The sequence below is a fragment of the Octopus sinensis genome, linkage group LG18 (genome assembly GCF_006345805.1).
Source record: "Octopus sinensis linkage group LG18, ASM634580v1, whole genome shotgun sequence".
Taxonomy (NCBI): Eukaryota; Metazoa; Mollusca; class Cephalopoda; order Octopoda; family Octopodidae; genus Octopus; species Octopus sinensis.
This window is the reverse complement of record NC_043014.1, coordinates 39,578,936-39,598,945: the sequence shown is the minus strand read 5'-3', so window position 1 is coordinate 39,598,945 and position 20,010 is coordinate 39,578,936. Positions and strand designations below refer to the sequence as shown.

The following is a 20,010-nucleotide window of genomic DNA, read 5'->3' as shown; positions in this document are numbered from 1 at the left end:
ACATACATACATACATACATACATACATACATAAATGAGTGGCTGTGTGGTAAGTAGCTTGTTTACCAACTACATGGTTCCGGGTTCAGTCCCACTGCGTGGCACCTTGGGCAAGTGTCTTCTACTATAGCCTCGGGCCGACCAAAGCCTTGTGAGTGGATTTGGTAGACGGAAACTGAAAGAAGCCCGTCGTATATATGTATGTATATATATATATATATATATGTGTGTGTATATGTTTGTCCCATCCAACATCGCTTGACAACCGATGATGGCGTGTTTATGTCCTCGTCACTTAGCGGTTCGGCAAAAGAGACCGATAGAATAAGTACTGGGCTTACAAAGAATAAGTCCCGGGGTCGAGTTGTTCGATTAAAGGCGGTGCTCCAGCATGGCCGCAGTCAAATGACTGAAACAAGTAAAAGAGTAAAAGAGTAAAAGAGTAAACATACATACTTACATACATACATACATACATAAATACATACATACATACATACATGCATGCATACATACATTCATACACATACATATATGTTTACACACACACACACTAACACATGTACATGTGTTTGTGTGTGTGTGTGTATGCGCGTGCGCATGTTAGAACCTTGTCGTCACCTGCAAACAAGTACTTCTTAGTAGCGTATACCATGCTTTCGCTAGTTTTAGGTGCCTGTGAAGTCGCAAAAAGATATAGATACCCCGTTCGACTCTCTCACCCTCTGACCCAGCTGTCACATGAACGATGCAACATCTAGAGAGGGAGAGAGAGAGAGAGAGAGAGAGAGAGAGAGAGAGAGAGAGAGAGAGAGAGAGAGAGAGAGAGAGAGAGAGAGAGAGAGAGAGAGAGAGAGAGAGAGAGAGAGAGAGAGATGTATCAGTACAAGGGTTAAAACTCGCTTTCAGCTGATGAAAGTGGAGCAGTGTAGTGTCATGAAGTGCTTTGCTCGTCATCGAACCCACGACATTATGACATTGAGTCGAACACTCTAACCCCTAGGCCATGTGCCTTCACTTATATTTACACACACACAAACACATACACACACACACAACCACAGACACACACACACACACCCACCCACACACACACACACACACACACACACACACACACACACACACACACAAGCGTGCGCGGACACTCCTACAGGCATCGTTATTTGCAGTCCACTCCTGAATCATCTGAGATAGCTGATAGCTAAGCAGGTGACTGAAGTCATCTTCTTTGGTATGTTTCTCAACATCCCACGCACGACCAAAACAAGTCATCCTTCTTCCCGTTCCCTGCAAGTGAAAAACACTCGTGACTGAAGTAAATTAGATTAAGCTAAGAACACGTTCGACAACGTTTGAAAGAGACAAAAAAAAAAAACACTTCCATCTTTATAAACTGGACAGCTTTGACCCACCACTGTAATTCCAATATTCGAAACACAGATGATATCTATTTCTTTACTACCCACAAGGGGCTAAATACAGAGAGGACAAACAAAGACAGACAACGGATTAAGTCGATTATATCGACCCCAGTGCGTAACAGGTACTTATTTAATCGACCCCAAAAGGATGAAACGCAGATGATACCTTCATTCCTTACACAGCCCTCAAACACTCTCACCTCCCAAATTGCAAGCGATCCTTCTGGTTCCTTGTCGAAAGGAACGCAACCAATTTTGCGATGTTTTTATTACTCCTAGCTTTTCAAAAATGACGCCTCACTAACCGATACTCTTGTAGAGAAAACTTCCGCTTGTTATCTATTTTGCATTTAACTCCACGCTACACACGTGGTAAAACTGTTCCAATACTTACTTCCTCCGTTCCATTAGATCCATCACCACGTACACATACTCACCAAATACAAAAACACTTCCAGATACTTTAGACCAGTAAAACCATTTGCTATGACAGTGTCCCATCCAGTGTCCCATTACCTATTTCTTTATTACCCACAGGAGGCTAAACATAGAGGGGACAAACAAGGACAGACGTAGGTATTAAGTCGATTACATCGACCCCAGTGCATAACTAGTGCTTAATTTATCGACCCTGAAAGGATGAAAGGCAAAGTCGACCTTGGCGGGATTTGAACTCAGAACATAGCGGCAGACAAAATACCGTTAAGCATTTCGGCCGGCGTGCTAACGTTTCTGCCAGCTCGACATTACCTTCAAACAACACGTTCCAGAGGTACCTGCTATCTTCGCCAAGTTATTTAATCCTCCATTCTCTCACCCTTTTCACATGCATGGATCGTGATCTTTGTTAACATTATTGTGTCTCTCCCAACAAGGGCAACCTTTACGAACCCTCTTAACTAACTGTTGTGTGGACGCCCCCAGACGATGAAGTAGGCTAGCCCAATACGTAGATATAGCGGGAGAAGCCTAGATGTCGGTAGAACAGAGTAGACTAGAGAACAGTAGAGTAGTAGAGTAGAAGGCATCCGAACGTGCGACATAACAGTGTCGACGAGGATTTCGAAGCACACACAGCCACTGTGTAGTATTGTGCGACATAACACTAACGAACTATCGTTCTCATTTCCACCATTTCAAATGGAGTGGAGACAATCGAGTCGTTAATACCGATTTCTTTATTACCCACAAGGGGCTAAACATAGAGGGGACAAACAAGGACAGACATAGGTATTAAGTCGATTACATCGACCCCAGTGCATAACTGGTGCTTAATTTATCGACCCCGAAAGGATGAAAGGCAAAGTTGACCTCGGTGGAATTTGAACTCAGAACGTAGCGGCAGATGAAATACCTATTTCTTTACTACCCACAAGGGGCTAAACACAGAGGGGACAAACAAGGACAGACAAACGGATTAAATCGATTACATCGACTTCAGTGCGTAACTGGTACTTAATTTATCGATCCCGAAAGGATGAAAGGCAAAGTCGACCTCGGCGGAATTTGAACTCAGAACGTAGCGGCGGATGAAATACCTATTTTTTTATTGCCCACAAGGGGCTAAACACAGAGGGGACAAACAAGGACAGACAAACGGATTAAATCGATTACATCGACTTCAGTGCGTAACTGGTACTTAATTTATCGATCCCGAAAGGATGAAAGGCAAAGTCGACCTCGGCGGAATTTGAACTCAGAACGTAGCGGCGGACGAAATACCGCTAAGCATTTCGTCCAGCGTGCTAACGTTTCTGCCAGCTCGCCGGAGTCGTTAATACCTTCTCCGACGGTTTGAACTTCCTTTTGTTTTCTCTGATCACCAATACGGTTTCTGTGGAGCGATATCTATTAAAGATATTGTTTATCAATATCACTCAAGAGTGGACCTTCGCTTTTAAGAGTTTGGTCGATGACTTTCCACGCGCAAGCGTCATCCATACGCAACCTGGACACTTCTCGCCAAAACTTGCACTGTCTCTCTGAACAGAGACATCGAAGACATTCTCTAGTTGGGGTGCCATCTCAATATTGTCTCCCTCAACAGCACAAAGATACAGTCACTGCTCATATTGAGACATGGTTGTACTTACCCACCCCCGTCACGGACAATACGTTACTAAAACCTTCAAAGTCGCTATACTACTATAACTACTAATGAACTTTCCTAGCGATCGGGGTTGTCTTTGCGTTGTGACCAACGATGTGTAGCAACATCTGATAGCCTGGTCGGTCACGGTGATATAAGCCTTTATAGGCTTGCGTGTGGCCCGGGGTGAGTAGCAAGCTCAAGGGCTGAATTTTCTTGAGAACAATCTTTTCTAAGTGGTAAGACCATAGGTGGTCTACTTCTAGCATAATGGATGTCCACTTAGTGGTCATCCCGCTTATATGTATGTAATATAATTTTTCTGAATCTTCAGATTTTTCAATATGTTAGGCCACTGGTTTTAAATTGATATGAATCAAATTAATATTCAATTTTTCACCCTTATTATTTAAGTTTATATATAGGCCCATAAACAAACAAATGTACTGAGCTCTATTGTGCTTACATATCGACTGCCATCCACAACATTCATATATCAGAATTGGACTCCTAGATGTTGAGGCCACTGGGCAATTGTCCACTGTGTCTATGCCTTAAAACGGCATTATTGGCGATCTCATTTTTATAACATAGCAGACATGCAATCCGAAGACTGGCCTTCAGGGTCAGAAAATACATCAGTTCCCAGTAGTTTCTAATTCTTTGCAAACCTCAAGCGACAAAAAAACGGAACACTACTTCCACGTCTGGGCCGCCGCAGCCGTTGCCGCTACTGCTGCTGCTGCTGTTGCTGCTTACACGGACATGTTAGACGACATCCAGAAAATACAAAATCCACTCGAATAATTTCCATGAAATCACACACCAACACAGCCCTCGTTCTTCCATTTTCTACCAGGACTACAGTGGATTTTGATCCTATGTCCTAACTGGTCACCTCAGTAATGTAGCCAGTGACAGGGAGAGGCGGTTCGCCCCGGACGACGCTTTTATGAGGCGCAGCACTTTGGGACTGCTATACAAGCCTTTATGTGGAGGCGCAATGGACCAGTGGTTAGGGCAGCGGACTCGCGGTCGTAGGATCGCAGTTTCGATTCCCAGACCGGGCGTTGTGAGTGTTTATTGAGTGAAACCACCTAAAGCTCCACGAGCTCCGGCAGGGTGTGGTGGCGATCTCTGCTGTACTCTTTCGCCACAACTTTCTCTCATTCTTTCTTCTGTTGGCCTGCTCGCTTAGCCAGCGGGGTGGCGTCATTTGAAGGCCAAAAGAATGCGAAGCGCATTGTGACCAACGATGTGTAGCAACATCTGATAGCCTGGTCGGTCACGGTGATCACGGTGATATAAGCCTTTATAGGCTTGCGGGCGGGCCCGGGGTGAGCAGCAAACTCAAGGGCTGAATTTTCATGAGAACAATCTTTTCTTAGTGGTAAGACCATAGGGGGTCTACTTCTAGCATAATGGATATCCACGTAGTGTCATCCCGCTTATATGTATGTAATATAATTTTTCTGAATCTTCAGATTTTTCAATATGCTAGGCCACTGGTTTTAAATTGATATTAATCAAATTAATATTCAATTTTTCACCCTTATTATTTAAATTTATATATATATATGTATGTATGTATGTATATATATATTACACTTTTTACTCTTTTACTTGTTTCAGTCATTTGACTGCGGCTATGCTGGAGCACCGCCTTTAATCGAGGAACTCGACCCCGGGACTTATTCTTTGTAAGCCCAGTACTTATTCTATCGGTCTCTTTTTGCCGAACCGCTAAGTAACGGGGACATAAACACACCAGCATCGGTTGTCAAGCGATGTTGGATGGGACAAACACAGACACACAAACACACACACGCATATATATATATATACATATATACGACGGGCTTCTTTCAGTTTCCGTCTACCAAATCCACTCACAAGGCTTTGGTCGGCCCGAGGCTATAGTAGAAGACACTTGCCCAAAGTGCCACGCAGTGGGACTGAACCCGGAACCATGTGGTTGATAGACAAGCTACTTACCACACAGCCATACATATATATATATATATATATATATATATATATATATCTTATATATATATATATATATATATATATATTATATATTATTAGATATATATATATAATATATATATATATACATACATATCTACAGAGAGAGAGAGAGAGAGAGAGAATAGACCCCCGAGGTGACACTGCAAGGTTCTCCCAGCAGAATTAGTCGAAGAACACCACGACTAGTTTCGCTTGGTACTTACCGGCTCGTCAGGTGGGGTGAGGGTATATTTGGTTCGTTTATAGTAGTCACTAGTCACACACAGTCTTACAACTACTTTTCTCGTATATAAAAAAAAACGTGAAGAGTAGCAGGCACTGATTTTTACTTACGCATCAATACATTCGCTGTTGGCGCGTATTTAAGTTAAAGCGCCTAACAAAGGTATATATAAATAAATTGTCAACAAGAATTTACTAACGTCCGTTCAATAAACTCACATTTAGCCTCGCCATATATATGATTTGAAAACCCCACTAGAATGGGAGAAAGCGCTAATGATCTAAGTGATATGATATATATATAAAAAATGTAATATACAAATAAATATCTTTAAATATAAACCATCCGATCTTCTGAGTACCTCATTTCTTCTAATATATATATATCTCAAGCAGGGGTATAACGAAAGTTTTCTATTAAAACTTATAATTAAATTAATAAGTAAGGTTAATATTTATTATGATTTAGCGTTTTTCGATGGGTGTGCAGTGCACACCTCGCACACCCGGAATATACGCCCTTGACATACATACATGCATACATACATACATACATACACGCACACACACACACACACAACATATATATATATATGTGTGTGTGTGTGTGTGTGTGTGTGTTGTGTGTGTGTGTGTGTCTGTGTGTGTGTGTGTGGAGGCACATGGCCTAGTGGCTAAAGCAGCGGACTCGCAGTCGAGGGATTGCGGGTTCGAATCTCAGACCGGGCGATGTGTGTGTTCATGAGCGAAATACCTAAGCTCTACGCGGCTGCTGACTCTTTCGCCACAACTTTCTCTCACTCTTTCCTCCTGCATCTGGCAGCTCACCTACGACGGACCGGCGTCCGGTCCAGGTGGGGAACCTATACAATGGTGTAATAAAGTATTGATTTGATTGGGTATCATCTGATGGTTGATATTTGATTGATTTAAGTATGTTTCTCCATTTTCTAATTTTGTAGTATTAATTTACGGTAATATTTTTACCTTTGCCCACATAATACAGTAGATGAATTAATTGCATGGCAATTTTTAACATTTATGTATTAGTATTGTTGGGTACCTCTCTAGCAGTATATTGGATATATGTTATCCCATGGTGGGTTGAATTTTCAACCCCTATCTCATTTTATAACCGATATATATATATATATTAGTTGTTTTATTGGGTGTTTTATCTATCTATATTATTGGGTGGTGCCACACCCAATGCCACCAAATTTCAAGCAGAGATATAACCAAAGTTTTCCATTAAAATTTATAATTAAATTAATAAGTTAGGTTAGTATTTATAATACTTTTGCCTTTTTCGATGGGTGTGCAGTGCAGATCTCGCACACCCGGAATATACGCACTTGACATACATACATACACTCTCTCTCTCACACACACACACACACACACACGCGCACACGCACACACACACACACACACACACACCTAGCCACTAAACCTTTTTTATTTTCTCTTTCTGTGTACCTTTCTGTGGAAGAGCGTAGGCTCGAAACGTTAAAGACTTTTTCACTACCCGAGCGTTAAACTAATACATCTGCTTATTGTCTACACCACCTGTTTTCGTCTTTTTTTTTTTAATGAATTCTCCCCCTATATATATATATGCGAAATGCTTAGCAGTACTTCGTCTGCCGCTACGCTCTGAGTTCAAATTCAGCCGAGGTCGACAAATTAAGTACCAGTTACGCACTGAGGTCGATGTAATCGACTTGCTCCTTCCCCCTTGTGCCTATAGTATATAGACAGATGCAGGCATACATACATAGACTCGCATATTTAACGAATTTCTTTGCGGTCACTCGACTTGCCAGAAATAGCAGCCAAAATCTCTCCCTACTCAAATCGTACACTTTAGATAGAGTAGAATACATTGCATAATGTACAGTTATGGACACTCTTAAAAAGACAGTCGTAATGGGTTTTGATCATAGTATTGCTCGATCTGGGTTTCCTCGGGGCTAAACCACAACCATAAGGATTTTTATCACACGGTCATACATTTGTGTGTGCGTGTGTGTGTATGCATGCATGCATACAAGGTTGTGGAACGCTTATCAATGTGCAACAATGTTAATTTGAAAAGGAGTACTTATCTATCTATCTATATACCTTATCTATCTATCTACCTTATCAATCAATCTATATACCTTATCTATCTACCTATCTATCTATCTATCTATCTATCTATTATTCTATATACTTTATCTATCTATATACCTTATCTATCTATCTATCTATCTATCTATCTTGCTCTCTCTCTATTATTCTATATACTTTATCTATCTCTCTATCTCTCTCTCTCTCTCTATTATTCTATATACTTTAATCTATCTATCTATCTATCTTACTCTCTCTTTCTTTCTCTCTCTCTCTATTTATCTATCTTACTCTCTCTCTCTCTCTCTATCTATTATTCTATATACTTTATCTATCTATCTATCTATCTATCTACATACATACATGTATATATATAACCTATTTACATGTATATATAACGTATACATGTGCAATGTATGCGTGCATGTGTGAAAGGTCACGTATGCACCTATTCCTGTCAGTGCAAGCATACTTCAATATACAAATGCATAGAATATGCATGGTAGCTCGGTAATATATTTTAATCATTTTATTGTACGTTTGTGTACACGAAAACACGTGCCTTCTTTATTCACACAAACAGCTTTTTTTTGTGAAAGCTATTTTCGTTTTCTAAATAAAAATATGCGATATCTTTTCAAAATAAAACATCCGCTAAATCAGTCGTGAATACGTAAATAAGCAAGCCGAAAGCCGACCACTATGGAAAACGAAATCATCATTTTCATATCCGTGGGGTCATGGCAATAATTATAACACTATCACATCACAAACGTGAGAAGAAATCGTTGGTGGCAATATCCTGCTTGTGCCTTCCTCTTCCTCCTTTGCCATCTTCTAGCTCCTGTCATTTCGTAATACGAAAGAAAGATGTAATTTGAAATCACACCCCATCAGTGCTCGCTCTAACCCGGCACTATTTTTAGTCGGCCTCAAACAGCTGATCGTTTCGCGACTGCTGTTGTTGCTAAGAACTGTAATTTTGTTGTCCTGACGTTAAATTATTAACAGACTATCTCAGAATTATTAAGTGTCTAAAAGTCCAACTAGTTATATATACGGATGAAGACTGTCACTGGAACTCCCTCGACGCAATCCGCATCTCAGAAGGTAAATCAAATCAAATTATACTGCAAAATCCACGATGTTCTCTCTCTCTCTCTCTGCGCCCTTTAACTTCTCACAATCTGTTTTTGTTTCCACTACTGATACATGCAGTTTTAACTAATATTGCCCACTACTCATTTCTCTTTTTTTCTTCCACCTCTTTTCTTTTCTTAAATAAAAACACTAACATTTCCAGCTTCTCCGTTCAAGCATTTGTTATAATTTTCCAAAAATTACGTATATTATAAAGAATTAGCAAATATCAGATTTTTTTTTTTTTTTTGTTAAGAATATACTTCAACCTCTCAATACAGTTCTTCTGTAACCTGCTGCATCGGGGAACATAGCTATGCATTACGTTTTGCTATCACACCGTCACATCGAGCAACAATTTAAATATTGTAATAATAAGTCACTAGAATTGTTTTAATCAAGTCGATATGGATGGACAGAATCAGTGCAGTGTGGCAAGTAATTAAATGATTTTTATTCCAGTTTAAGCTATTACATTATACAGCTATGATATTTTAATTAACTGTTATAAATTATACGAATTTTCCCTCTTTTATTTCTATTATTGCTATTTTAAAAAAAAATTAACTTTTCATTATATTTTATTTTCGATCTTGAAGTATTGTTTGTTATAATGCTTTTTACTGCAAAAATTTGATGGAATGATTATTATATTTTCTACGCTTTCATATATATATATATATACATATATACATACATGTATATATACACACACACATACATATATTATTCCATGTGCTTGCAACGGATAGAACTGAATACGATGCAAAGGTCAATTATATCGTCACATATATATTATTACATAAAATAGCTAACTAAAGTATCTGTTATTTTGTTTTGATTGGTGTGAGCGCATAAACTGCTGGATTACACGATTACATGAGGGTTTTTGCATATTATGTATCCTCTTTACGAAAGCAGAGACAGAGAGGCAGATCGTATATTTCAAATGCAGTTAAACATTTTATGTGATATTTTTGACATTTATTCTTCTCATCTTTCCAAAAGTTTACTTCCTTGCCTCCCTTCTTAACAAACTAATCATCGTTGTCGTTGATGTATTAGTCCCAGGTTAGATCCCGATCGAGCAAGGCGTTCCAACCATGACCATCTCATCTTTTATTCAGACACTACATATTTAGGACTACGTTACATAACCCTCATGCGCCCTTCCATAAAAAAAAAAAACACAGCAAAGTTCAATTTAAAGGGAAACATGGCTGCTATTTCTAGCGTGTCGAGCGACCACGTAAAGGCGCTATCGTTTTACTCGTGGTGGGAATGCGTGTGTAGAATAAGTATGACATAATTCGCCTCCAGAGTTAAAATCTATTCGTTTTGTTCGACCCATCAGTGACTGTTTTCATTGCCTGTTGTTGCTGAATTGGGCTACCTTAGAACAGTTTAATCTCTCTCTCTTTATATAACTCATTAGTTTTCAAAATAACAATCGAAACACTGCACACTTAGAAGGTAATATAAGTAAACCAATAACTGACCGAATTCTTTTGTTACATTCATAATTTGATGATAACAGAATTACTCTTGCAAAAAAAAATAGCAGCGACCGAAAATAAAAAAAAATACAAGAAACAAAAACGAAAATGTGTAATAAAAGAGGAATCATAACAACATCAAAATACCAAAGATTTTATGCTACGAATTTCTTAAATTGTTTTTCAGTTTTATTTCGCAAGTTCGTTGCCATTTTTATAAGAATTTAATATGTGTTGTGTTGGAGTCGAAGGAAGTAGCTACGTCATATGTTTATTTCGTTTGTTATTAATCTGTTGGACAACCTTAAAAGTACTATTAACCCCGACTGTATCGTTTACCGCTTCGCGAAGACCTCAATAGAGAGGCATATTCATCAACTACTGAAAATAAGAAAAAACGACGAAACCCCATATGGTATGTTATAATTCAAACGGCTAGGTGTTGCTGCTTTAGTTAGGAGCTTCTGTCAAACCCTGAGTTGTATATAAACATATTAAAATAATAAAAGTTGACTAAGTATAACCGCCCGAATACGAATGTTATTTATGGTGAACAGTATTACTAGTGGCTTGAGAAGGATCAATGACATCAGTTTGTACTTTACCTTGCATAAACAACAATCTTAGCATAAACATCATCGTCCCCGCCCCACCACGATGTGGAACGGCGGCTGCCGCAGCACTAAGAAAGTATTAGGCTTCTAATTGATAAGGGACTATGAGTGCTCGATACGAAAAATATTTATATTATTAATGTTATATTACGTTAGTAGAATGATGGGAAAGGCTACGGAATATTATCTTGCGGTATTTAGTGCTTCCTTATTTTTACGTTCTGGTTTCAAATTCTGCTGAAGACGATAAAATAAGAACCAGTCAACTTACTGGTTCGAGTAGAGTACACCTAATCTGTAGCTTTCTACCCACGCTAGAGAAGAATGATTTCTGTTTTTAAGCTCAAGGTCAGATAATTTGAGGGTATCAGGTACTTTATTTTATCGACCCCGGAAGGATGAAAAGCAATGCTGACCACAGCGGTGTTTTAACTCAGAATGTAAAGAGTCGGAACAACTAGCGCATGGTATTTTCCCGACTCTCAACCATTTAGCCAATCCACTCCCTAAAATTATTGGTTTCAAATTTTGGCACAAGGCCAGCAAGTACGCGGGTAGATGTAAGTCGATTACATCGATCCCAATGTTCGAAAGGATGAACGACAAAGTCGACCTTGGCGGAATTTGAACTCAGAACATAAAGACGGTCGAAATACCTATTTCTTTACTACCCACAAGGAGCTAAACACAGAAGGGACAAACAAGGAGAGACACACGGATTAAGTCGATTACATCGACTCCAGTGCATAACTGGTACTTAATTTATCGACCCCGAAAGGATGAAAGGCAAAGTCGACCTCGGCGGAATTTGAACTCAGAACGTAACGGCAGACGAAATACGGCTACGCATTTCGCCCGGCGTGCTAACGTTTCTGCCAGCTCGCCGCCCTCCACTGCATAAAAATATTAAAAATAGAAATTATAATTCTTTTCGCTATAGGCACAAGGCTTGAATTCTGTGGGGGAAACTAGGCTAGTCGAGTACATTGACCCCAGTGTTCAACTAGTACTTTATCGACCCTGAAAGGATGGAATGCAAAGTCGACCTTGGTAGCAGTTGAACTCACAACATAAAGGAAAATACCACTAAGCATTTTGTCCAACACACTAATGATTCTGCCAGCTCACCACCTTCATAATAAAAATGTTTTCTACTATAGGTACAAGGCCTCACATTTTGTGAGAGGGGTTTAGTTGATTACATCAACCCCAGTACTCAACTAGTATCTGTTTTATCGACCCTGAAGGGATGAGAGGCAAAATTCACCCCAGTGGAATTTAGTAATAATAATAATAAATAATAATAATAATCCTTTCAACTATAGGCACAAGGCTAGTTGATTACATTGAGGGGACTAGTCAATTACATTGAAAACCGTGCTTGACTTGTACTTATTTTATCAACCCCTGAAAGGATGAAAGGCAGAGTCAATCCTGGCGGAATTTGAACTCAGAATACCACTAAGCATTTCACCTGGGATGCTAACGGTTCTGCCAGCTTGCTACCTTAATAATAATAATAATAATAATAATAATAATAATATTATTAAAGCGGCAAGCTGGCAGAGACGTTAGCACGCCGGGCGAAGTGCTTCGTGGTATTTCGTCCGTCGCTATGTTCTGAGTTCAAATTCTGCCGAGGTCGACTTTGCCTTTCATCCTTTCAGGGTCGATAAATTAAGTACCAGTTACGCACTGGGGTCGATGTAATCGACTTAATCTGTTTGTCCTTGTTTGTCCCCTCTGTGTTTAGCCCCTTGTGGGTAATAAAGAAACAAATAATAATAGTAATAATAATTATAATAATAATTATAAGGAACTATTCCTAAAGATTTGAACAGATGGATCGAGGAGATAGGCATAAAGCCTAGTTTGGTGTAGCTCCAGAAAACAGTGTTATTAGGGACAGCTAGGATACTTAGGAGGGTTCTTGGCATATAAGGTCACTTGTTGTAGCCTGATGTGAGGAATTCTTCTTTTCCAACAGTTTAAACTGTTGTGCATATATAAAATAATAATAATGGTTTAAATTCATCACTCGCACTGCATTCCTGGACCGGGAATGTTGTTAGACCTTCATAGGTTTCTCCCAATCCAGGTGATATGGCTGATGGATTACCAATTTTAACATAGCATCCTACAGAGTGTTTCTAATGGAAATGAGCAACAGTGTCCAGAAAATACTCTGGGTGTGACTTCATCAATGGAACTGTCATTTTTGGAGAGCTTTCAGGATGAGAATTGTGAATCATCACAATTTAACATCCGCCTTTCCATGCTCGTATAGTTTGGATGGAATTTATCGAGGCAATTTTTATATGGCTGTATGCCTTTCCTATTGCCAACTCTCATCTATTTCCAAGTTAAGTAATATTTCCGATGGCCAGAAATGTTTGTCATGGAATTTTGGAAATTTGGCCTGTGCTGGGGCCACATAAAAGTGCATGTATCAGTGTCACATAAAAGCTCTCTCTACACTCTGTAAAGTGATTGGCATTAGGAAGAGTATTCAACCATAGAAACCATGCCGAAACAGTCAGAGGGAGCCTAGGCATCACTCCAGCTGGCTAACCCCTGTCAAACTGACCAACTGATGCCAGCATGGAGAACAGTCATTAAAAGATGATGTTGATGATGATAAAGAAGGGTATTGCTTGCATGATTGTGACACTTGTTAACAATTAGTTGGGGTAGAGCAGGTTCATATTATAGAAGGGCCACATGGCTACTCACATTTGGGAAGGGAGTTAGAACCAAATGGTGGTACCTCCAATCTCCACAAAGAAACCTTATAACTTCTATAAACTTGTCTGTTCATTAAATAATCTAAGTTAATTAAGGTTAGTTATCGCAACAGAAAATTTACAATAAATTATAGGTTTTATCTGCTGAGCTGACAAACTAGCATATCATATAACACTGAAAACAACTAGTCAAAAATCTCAAATTATAATCTTGGACTAATATATACCCTTACTGAAATATTGTTATCGTATTTCTTTTAAAATAAATTGCCCCTCAATTAATTCTAAAACAATGAAAAAGCTTATATATAATATAACCACATCCTTATTAACCTAGAAGAGTGGTTTTCAACCATGGTCCATATGAACTTTGGAGGTCCTTATATGATTTTGTTGTTTAAATTTCTGTGCAATAAATTGGTTGTACTTCTACAATACACAAAATATTTTAGCAACTTTTTTTTATTCAATTCTTAATAATCATCATCATCGTTTAACGTCCGCTTTCCATGCTAGCATGGGTTGGACGAGTTGACTGAGGACTGGCGAACCAGATGGCTGCACCAGGCTCCACTCTTGCTCTGGCAGAGTTTCTACAGCTAGATGCCCTTCCTAACGCCAACCACTCCAAGAGTGTAGTGGGTGCTTTTACGTGCCACCGGCAGGAGGGCCAGTCAGGCGGTACTGGCAATGGCCACACTCAAATGGTGTTTTTTCGTGCCACCTGCACAGGAGCCAGTCCAGTGGCACTGGCAACGACCTTGCTCGAATATTTTTTCACATGCCACCGGCACAAGTGCCAGTAAGGCGACGCTGGTAACGATCTCGCCTTACTGGCACGTGAAAAAAAAAACATTTGAGCAAGGTCATTGCCAGTACCACATAGTGTATATAAAATTTATATAGTTTTTCGAATTAACTTACATTTTAGACTCAACCCTTTTAATTCCAACCTGCCTGAGACTGTCACTGATTCTGAGACAAACTCCATTTTAAAGCAATCTAAATTTAAACCTACCTGGAAATTTTCATAGTAATGAGACGACTGTTGTTATCGCTAGGCCTAACTCATCGTAAAGTCAATACCACCATGACTGATATCCAATCTACAGTGGAAAAGACTAGCTACTGGATTTGGTTAAAAAGAGACGATGAGCGATGGCTAGAAGGATATTGAGTTTAATTTCATAACCAGCTGATCTAGCAAGCGGGGCCTCATATCAGTGAGGGAGGGGGCCCGGTGCGCATTGATGCCGTCGAGAGGTAGGCCCCGAAACGGCGCGCATTCTCTCCTGATGACCCCATACACTTGCTGGCTTCTGGTATACGGAGCTTTTGACTGGTAGCACTTGCATGTGCAAGTTGTTTGCAAGACATCATTCTAAATACTAAATTAGTGGTTACTGAAGTGGAAACAACATGCCTATGAAGCAAACTTCTTAGCTGCCTGGCTAATTCTATATGGATGTTATGAAACTTTCCTGTCTTGTTGTTTTTATCAAACAGGTGTCATGTTTTGCTTGCTTCACTTATCTTACTGCCCTGACTACTCCCATTACCAATATCTTGACTAACAGTTAATGATCAATAAAAGAATTAGCTCATAGCTTGAATGTAGCAATACTAATCTCTCCAATAATATAATATAATATTTATTGCAGAGATCTGAATTCAGAATCTTGTAACATCAGATAAGATATGTAGGACTTAACTGTTGTCATCAATAGTTTGCCTTTAGATAGCTTATTAATTAGCTCACTTCAACTCTGGCCATCAGCTAACATCGCTTTATCTATTATAAATTATCTTCCCTACATCACAGCTGTTTCTCTTCTAATAAATGTTTCATCTAATGTTTAGTTAGTGTTCAGGCACCCAAGAAGAGGCTGAGAATTTCTTACACTGAAACCATGTGCTTTCCAACCACATGGTTTCAGGTTCAGTTTCTCTGCATGGTACCTCGGTACTTCTAATTTTGCCTGTAGCTGACCCAAAGCCTTGTGTGTGGATTTAGTGGATGGAAACTAAAAGAAGCCCATCATGTTCTTTAACTTGTTTGAGTCATTGGACTGTGGCCATGCTGAAGCACTGCATTGAAACATTTAGTTGAACAAATCCACCAGAGTACTTGCGTTTTTTCAAAGCCTGGTACCATATATATTCGCGGATAGGTCACACCTTTTTTTTTTTACCAAAAATTTCAATCAAAAGTCAGGGTGTGACTTATCCACTCAGCATCACAGGAGTGTAAAGTAAACAGCAGTGTATCAGTAATCCAGGTTCAAGTGTACCCTGAGCCTGGGCTTTTCAGTTTTCAAGTTGTTATGGAAACATTTTTGTGACATCTGTTTGATAGAAACTGGAAACCAGAAGTCTGCATATTGGTCTTTTTGCCAACATTGATTCACCCCAATTTTTAATTTAATAATTTTAATAATTGCAAACCCTAATCATGAGTAAGAGAAAAAGTTATGAAGCGTAGGAGTGGCTGTGTGGTAAGTAGCTTGCTTACCAACCACATGGTTCCAAGTTCAGTCCCACTGCATGGCACCTTGGGCAAGTGTCTTCTACTATAGCCTCGGGCCGACCAAAGCCTTGTGAGTGGATTTGATAAACAGAAACTGAAAAAAGCCTGTCGTATATATGTATATATATATATATATTATATATATATGTGTGAGTGTGTGTGTGTGTGTGTGTATACGTATATGAGTGTGTGTATATATTTGTGTGTCTGTGTTTGTCCCCCCAACATCGCTTGACAACCGATGCTGGTGTGTTAACGTCCCTGTAACTTAGCGGTTCGGCAAAAGAAGCCGATAGAATAAGTACTAGGCTTCCAAAGAATAAGTCCTGGGGTCGATTTGCTCGACTAAAGGGAGTGCTCCAGCATGGCCGCAGTCAAATGACTGAAACAAGTAAAAGAGTAAAAGAGAGAGAGTAAGCAGGTTTTAAGTTGAAAGTGGTGGATTATGCAGATGGACATGGAATATTTGATAATATTTAACAAATATTAGTTATATTTACATTAAAAAAAGAGGCATGTGACTCCCTAGATTATAGTGTGACCTATCTGTGAGTCAACTGCAAATACCTACTTTGACAATCCTAAACTAAGGGTGCAACCTATCCACGAATATATACAGTACATGTGTGTGTGTGTACCTCAACAAATATTGTCTGACTCATACAAGCATTAATACAGTGATGATGATGTTTATGATGGACTCCTGTGTGTCAGCTGTCAATACTGATCAATATCTGACATCTATGTCATGTTTTTGTGAACATTTGACTCTTCCCTTCATTTATAAAGTCAATATATAGAGAATAGACCTATCACTGATGATAGGTCTATTCTCATGTTATCATGAAACATAACAGACTTCAGATATTGCTTTCCCTTTTTTAGTGTTATATGTTACTGTGCAGTTGTTGTTGTTGTTTTTGTTGTTATTCAGCCCCAGGGCAGCCTTGATTTAGCCATGACAAAATAATCCTTTCCTTTTCTTGGGTATTGCCTATGAGATGTGTTTAAAAAGTATCTGATTTTATTTTTTCCCACCAAAACTAATGTCACGTGGGCAAAATTCTTTGGGTAGGGGGTGATACCACCCTTCATGTGCATATGTGAAAATGGAAATCCAACAAGTATGCACTACATGTCTATACTCACAAAGTTTACATGTAAAGATTTTCTGGAAAAGCTTCACATGACACACAGACAGTTCTTATTAAGTAAGAGTCCTTAGAGCAGATGATAAAGGCCAGACTAATGTGGGCCGCCTCTTCCCAGGGTTATAAATGGGTTTGTATATGGCCAACACCCCTATCTAGAAAAAGTGCAGTTAGAGGAAGGCCTTCTCTCAAGGTGTGTCCACCCACCCCACATTGAAGGGCAAACACCTCTACCTAAAAAAAGTATCTGATTTTATCTTTTCCCACCAAAGCTAATGCCATGTGGGCAAAATTCTTTGGGTAGGGGTGATGCCACCCTTCATGTGCATATGTGAAAATAGAAATCCAACATGCATGCACTACATGCCTATACACAAAGGCGGCGAGCTGGCAGAAACGTTAGCACGCTGGGCGAAATGTGTAGCCGTATTTCGTCTGCCGTTACGTTCTGAGTTCAAATTCCGCCGAGGTCGACTTTGCCTTTCATCCTTTTGGGGGTCGATAAATTAAGTACCACTAACGCACTGGGGTCGATATAATCGACTTAATCCGTTTGTCTGTCCTTGTTTGTCTCCTCTGTGCTTAGCCCCTTGTGGGTAGTAAAGAAATAACTACATGCCTATACTCTTGGCATAACAGTTGGGAATTGATGTGGCCTACAGGTGTGAAAATTTTCACGCATGGGCAGGAAGGGTTGCGTCATCTCCCACCTGAGAACAGTAAAGAAAAGTCATCAATGGTCTATGTTCTGTAAGGGGCATGGGGGCTTAAGTGAGCAAATGAATGTATACAGTTCTTGAGAAAACCAATGTTTGCACTGTTTCAGCTGCTAAATCCTTCAATAACATTCATATCACTAGAATCCATTTGGATAAGCAAATGTGTAAATTTGAAGGAGTAGGAAACCCCTTTCTCTTGGCTCAGCATGTATAAACAAATTTCCACTGATATTCCAAAACAGTGTTTCCCATTTGTTCAAACCACACTTTTTGTAGGATAGTGATACTATTTGTAGGTAGGAACATTTGCTATTTTGTTGTATCTCTGGAGGGTCATTGTACCAATAATATACACACACTGGTTCAGTTTCATTTCCATAGTGTCATTTATTAATTGGTTGTTTATTTAACCAAATAACTAATTGATCTTTTGATTAATCATTTGATATTGTCGTTTCTTCATTATTCAGTACCTCTTCAATGACATGTCCTCTCTGCTTCAGGGTGGCTGGCCTGGCATGAAAAGGGCATGAATGCTTAATCAAACAACTGGTTAGTTGGTTTAATAGTTAACCAATTAATGAATAATAATAATAATAATAATAATAATAATAATAATAATAATAATAATAATAATAAAGAAGTGAAACAGAACCAGTGTGTGTGTGTGTATTCATTATTGGCATAATGAGCCTCCAAAGATACAACAAACCCTGTTTCAGCGAACGAGTTCACATCAAGAATCTTGCAAGCCAAATACGAAAATGAATCATTGCCATTGTTTGTCTGTTGTTATTGATGTGAGCAGAGAACAGCTATAGCAGCAGTTTACTAGCAGAACGACAGCATGGGGAAATCGAGCATCAATAGAGTAAGAAAACACATGGAGATATGAATAAGAGAAAAACAACAGCAGCAGCAGAAACAGCAGCAGTAATAGTAGTAGTAATACCGAAGATGAAAACACATGGTGTGTGTGACAGTAAGATAACATTTACAAAATATATATGATTTATTAATATAATGTTTGCCATCACATGAGGACGTAGATAGGTTTCATATGATAGTCGAAAAATTTTTTGTTGAAAGAAACACAAACTTCTTTATTTCGTATCAGTTTTCCTTTAAACAGTTTTGGAGCGACTTGAGGTTTTCCGTTTTCTTCTTTTCTTCTGGTTCTTTTTTTATTTTTATTTGGTTTAAATAACAACGATTATTTATTATTTTTTTTTTTCTAAAAGTTTTACCAAACTTCCATTTTGGAGGTAAAGTCTTTAGTAAAGATGAATTGCAAAATAAATAAATAGCCAGCTAGATATGTCTTTTGGAAGATTTGGTTTTGTTGAAGCTTCTAATTCAATGCTTATGTGTAAGAACATTCGAACAATACATCTCTCATATTGGAAGATATGACCAACCCATTTCAGGCATGGGAATACGGTTTAATTAAAAAAATACAAAAACAATATTTTAATTCAGAATTAGTGATTTTTTAATATTTTTTTATTAGTTTTTTTTTATTTGTACTGTATTTGTAATATTACATATGAAGGGGTGCTGAAAAAATTCCTGGCTTTGGGTAAAAGAAAATACAAGAGGATCAGTTAATTATGATTTTATTCAACATATTCCCTTCTCAGATTCACATACTTATTGCAGTAGTCTTTCAGTTTTTCTAAATCCTGTAAAAGAACTCAGAAGGTTGGGTCTCCAACTCGGCCTTTTATGACACCCTTAAAAC

General features: G+C 38.8%; 1 protein-coding gene across 3 annotated transcripts in view; it reads left to right on the top strand.

Moving 5' to 3' along the window:
• Window positions 1-8,534: 8,534 nt before the first annotated feature.
• Window positions 8,535-20,010, top strand: part of LOC115221363 (monocarboxylate transporter 7) — a 135,430-nt gene continuing 123,954 nt past the window's right edge. The window contains exons 1-2 of one of the 3 annotated variants that reach the window (XM_036510899.1): window positions 8,535-8,988; window positions 9,275-9,456. The gene's annotated coding sequence lies outside the window, so the exon portion shown is untranslated. The remainder of the gene's footprint in view (window positions 8,989-9,274; window positions 9,457-20,010) is intronic. The other 2 variants (XM_029791535.2, XM_029791536.2) reach the window with 2 other exon arrangements.